The following is a 5,370-nucleotide window of genomic DNA, read 5'->3' as shown; positions in this document are numbered from 1 at the left end:
ATGAAATTAAGATGCTAGTTATATTTAAATGAAGAAATAAAGGAAAAATAAAGAAAGAAATATTATGAACTCAAAGGTTTGTTCATAGAATGAGGGATATCCAAATACATTATAATGCACCTCTATTTATAGCCAAATTTGGAGGGAGAACCACAAATAAAATATTTTTCTTTTACACATAAGTCTTCATTGGTGTTCCAAGAAATTATGTCATCATACGCATCACTTTTGAAAATCTTCCTATCCGAATTTTCTTTTCCACATAAAACAAAACATTTAGATAATTGAGTTATTTGAATTGTGGTATTTTTGTTTTACCTTTTTTACAAAGTAAGTTGACAGATATGGTCAAAATACAAGATCATGGTAAAACTTCTACTCCTTTGATAACTTTGTTTGTTGCTTAATTTCATCCCAATTGTGAGAGGATTTTATCTCATGCTTGAGATCAATATTTTAGATATTAAATTCAACTTTCTACAGGTCCAAAAATCATCTTAATCCCATTTGCAACGACAAGGTTATTTTTGTTTTATCGAACATGTAAAAATAGTAAAAAGTTATAATTCCACAACAACTTATATTTTATACAATTTATTATAAAACAAATAAAATTTAAACATTTAATAAAAAAACTAAAAATTTATATTATAAAATATTTAAATAATGTAAAACTTTTTATGTTTATCACCAAAGATGAAGGAGAAGATGAAGGAGAAGAACTAATTCAGTATCGTCACGTTCTCAGGTGAAACTCGAATAATCTTGTCTTGAGATGAGACTAGAACAACCTCATATTGAGATGGACATGAAAAACCTCGTCCCGAGATGAGGACTGAGCAACCTCGTCCAAATGAAAATGTAACGCCCCGAAAATTTAAAGATCCACGCAAACCACATGCATGCAATTATTAAATTATCTTGTATTTTAATTAAATGTTTTAATTGCATAAATTAATTATGTTGTGTATATTTACATGTTTAAAATATATTTTCTTCATGATTGCATAAAATTGTATTTTTAAGGAATATTCAAGTGACGATCGAGGAACGGGGACCGAAGACTGAAAATGTAAAATGTTTTTATTAAATGATTATTTTTAATTATTTAAATTATGATTGATGCTTTTTAATATTTTTGAAAATAAAGGGTTTTGAGGTGATTTTATACGCCGGGACGTAAATTTTATCGGTGTTGGTTTTTTTCATTAAAATACGAACTTTTGACAACCCGGCTAATAAATTCACATGTTGAATTAAACAAAACATTGTCAATATTTTATTTAAAACCTAATTAGACTAATGAGCTTAATTTAATTGGCTTAATAGGCCAAAGACTAGTTAGTAGTTAATTAGTGTATAAAATATATTAAACCCTACACTCCTAGCATCATAATCAATCGGCCACCACTCTTTTAAAATTCTAAAAACACTCCCACCCCATCATACACACACACGGCACATATTCATAGCCTCCAAGCAGATTTTCGAAGGGGTTCTAGTGGAAACAAGTCAAGGTTCGCGTCCCGTTCTTCGTCGTCAACGTTTATTCGAGCGTATTTAACGCAAAGGCACGCCTTACATCTCCTTTTTCTCATTCATCATATCATATTAATGTTTTAATTTTTGGATGCATGAACTACATGACTTATTTTCCAGAATTTCAAATTATTGCACTTACAAGTTTCGGTTTCATGATTTGTGGATGCATTAAATTGTTCAAGCATGTTAGGGGGCTGCCATGATGTCAAGTTAAGTTTAAACAAAGGTTTTATGTGATTTAGAGACACACACGATTCACCAAAAGCAATAGGAGCAAGGCAGGAAGAACCAAAATCTCCTATCATGGGGGAAAGGTGATCGGGCTGCATGTTTTAGGGTGAGGCGAGGCCTTGGCTAGGGCCAGGGGTCGGCCAAGGGCTGTCATGGTCAGGGCTAGAGTCCTAGCCAATCTAGGACTCGAGTTAGGGGCTGGGGAAGAGTCCTAGCCATGCTAGGACTCCACCCGAGAACCCTGCACAGATTGGTGCAAGGTTTGCGCTGCTTCCAGGCGTTGGGGGCTTGGTCTAGGGTTCAAGGGACGGGTCAAGGCGATGCACTAGAGTCCTAGTAGGGTGCACGAAGGATGGTGCAAGGGCTGGGTGATGAAACTTAAAATTAATAATTTATTATATGTTAAAACCTGTATTTTAAAATTTAAGTTTCATTAAAATTATAAAATTATGTTATTTTAGTATTGTTTGTTTATATTTAATTGTCTTACTAAATATGTTTTATTTTCAGGTTTTCTACGTGTTGGTAAAATAATGATAACTCAAGCTAGAGAATTCAAATGGAGATGACTCAAACAAGTTTGGAATCCTTGAGAAATTATCTACAACTTTGCAGAAGACATGATTGCCTAAAAAGTTCATTAAGATGATCAAATTGTGCAAATATCAAAAGGAGGACGAATTTACTTTTACTATGACCAGCATATAGTAAAAAAATCTTAACTATTTCAATATTTAACCAAATGAGGTGAACCAAGTGGCCAAATTCATCTACAGACAATTCCCCACATGTTTGCCGTTCTGAGCAGAGTCAAATTCGGTGATTAAAGTTGTGGAACAAAGCATTGAAAGAAGGGACATGAAATTGAACTTGGAGGAGACAAAGAATACTATTGCAACTACATGGCATTAATAAAAATTTTGACCCTTTCTCTCATTTGGCCTATAAATAGAGGCCTTGTGCTAGCTTGAGAATCATTTTATCTCATTGTAAAATACAGTGTGAGTGTGTATGAAAGCTCTAAGTTCCAATATATTTTCTTTCATGTTCTCAACTATGAGTGATATTTTAGTGTTGATCAAAAGTAAGCTTATGGCAATTTAAATCTATTATGTCAAGGTGAAGAGGATGCATTCTATGTGAAGTAAGATTGTTTATATTTTGTATATTCTTTCTTTATTTCTTTTCATTTAGCTAACTTATTTTTATTGTAGGTATAAAAATGAATTATTTGTTGTTATCAATTTACATCAAATGCTTGATACCATTAAAGTGGTTATCATGATTTGTTGTTTAATTTTGATACAATAAATATTTCATCACTTATTATTATATATATATATAGATATATATATATATATATATATATATATTTATATAATAATATCATAATATTTTATTTAGACGATAGCGTGGCTCTGCCGGTTGTTCTAAATGAAATATTATGATTTAATACTAACATCTAACAATCTAACATTTACTTTATCGCAACTAACTTTTATTTTTCGCATCTAACTTTTACTTTTCCGCAACTAACTTTTACTTTACCGCAACTAACTTATTAAATCAATATATTTCATTTAGGCAATAGCGTTGCTCTGCCGGTTGTTCTAAATGAAATATAATGATTTTATTTAACATTTACTTTATGCAATTATTTATTTATATAGCTATAATTATAATCATAGGTACCATATATAAAATATCGGTTAATTCGGTATTTTCTATAGTGAGAACTATATTATATTATGTGTGTGTTAAATTTTCTTGGAACCATTATTTATGGTGGTTTCTTTTGTTTAATTTTAGTTAAACAATATTACATAAACCAAGAATAAATCCTCAAGCCTTGACAAAATTTATAATTTGTAAACTTCATTCTTGCATTTGGTAATCTATAAATTAATAAATTTAAACTTAAAATAACGTCTCTGAGGATCGATCTTGTACTTACGAAATATATTACTTGTAGACAACCTACACTTGGGTGAATTATTACTTAAGTAGTAGCAAGTTTTTGGCGCCGTTGCCGGGGAGGTATAAATTAAGTTTATATTTGTTAATTATGTTTTATTTATAAGTATTGTGTTTTTTTTTTTTTGTATGAGTATTTGGAGTCGAAAAAAAGTGGTAGACTTATTCGAGTATCTGAAAATAATTTAAACATGGATGATAATTCAAATAATCAAGATAATGATAATAATAATAATAATAATAATAATCAAGAACATGATCAATTAAGAACACTTAGGCACCATATGAACCCTATTAGAACTAGTATCTCATCTTGTTTAGTTTTTCCTCCTGATGCATCTAATTTCAACTTCAAACCTCAAATTATTCAACTTTTACCAAATTTTCATGGCTTAGATTCTGAAAATCCATATTTGCATCTAAGAGAATTTGAGGAAGTTTATAACACTTATAATGATCAAAATTGTAGCATGGATATAGGTCAATTAAAGTTTTTCCCTTTTTGTTTAAAAGATAAAGCTAAAACATGGCTACAAAATTTAAGATCAAGTTCAATAAGATCATGGGAAGAAATTCAACAACAATTTCTCAAAAAGTTTTTCCCTTCCCATAGAACAAACTCTTTTAAAAGACAAATTACAACTTTTTCTCAAAAACAAGGAGAAACGTTTTATCAATGTTGGGATGGGTATAAAGAATTACTTAATACATGCCCACATCATGGTTTTGAAACATGGAGAATAGTTTCTCACTTTTATGAAGGTCTAATACCTAAAGATAGGCAAATGATAGAATTCATGTGTAATGGAACTTTTGAAGATAAAAACCCAAATGAAGAAGCTATGGAATATTTGGATAATGCTCAAAATTGGGATAATATAGGCACAATAGAACCACCAACAACTAAAAACAATAATTCAACAAATGGGGGTGGTATCTATAATCTTAAAGATGATATAGATATTCAAGCTAAACTTGCATCTTTAGCAAGAAAAATTGAGTCCTTAGAAATGAAAAAGAGTGGTCAATTAAAAAGTATTCAAGAAATTATTTGTCATATATGTGATACACATGATCATGCTGCAAAAGATTGTCCAACATTACCTTCATTTAAAGAATGTCTCCATGAACAAGCAAATTATGTTAACAATTATAAAAAACCAATACTAGATCCTTTTTTCACCATCATATAATCCTGGATGGAAAAATCATCCTAATTTTAGTCGGAGGAATGATAATAATGCACAACCGTCACAACAATATTTTCAAAATAACCAAAATTATCAAGGTTATATTCCTTATGTTACACCTCCAAGAAAAACTTTGAAGATGTAATTCATGAATTTATCCAAAAGCAAGAGTCTATCAATATTCAAAACAGTCAATCTATGAGTGATTTGAAAGAAACTCTTGCAAAATTTGCATCTGCACTTAATATTCATGAAAAAGGAAAATTTCCATCTCAACCTCAACCTAATCCTAAAAATCAAAATCAAGAATTAAAAAAATGAAAAAATTGATCAAATAAAATCTGTTATTACCCTTAGAAGTGGTAAAATAGTTAATGATCCATATAGTAATGAAAACAAGGATCATTTAAAATCAAAGAGTAAAGATGATAAT

General features: G+C 30.0%; 1 non-coding gene across 1 annotated transcript; it reads right to left on the bottom strand.

Moving 5' to 3' along the window:
- Positions 1-4,363: 4,363 nt before the first annotated feature.
- Positions 4,364-4,474, bottom strand: LOC142550366 (small nucleolar RNA R71). Its single transcript, XR_012821330.1, has one exon. It is a non-coding gene; the product is annotated as a small nucleolar RNA R71 (small nucleolar RNA).
- Between the last annotated feature and the right edge of the window lie 896 nt (positions 4,475-5,370).

This window comes from Primulina tabacum, chromosome 6 (assembly GCF_025594145.1).
Source record: "Primulina tabacum isolate GXHZ01 chromosome 6, ASM2559414v2, whole genome shotgun sequence".
Classification (NCBI taxonomy): domain Eukaryota; kingdom Viridiplantae; phylum Streptophyta; class Magnoliopsida; order Lamiales; family Gesneriaceae; genus Primulina; species Primulina tabacum.
Note: the sequence above shows the minus strand (reverse complement) of the source record. Positions and strands in the feature narration are given on the sequence as shown.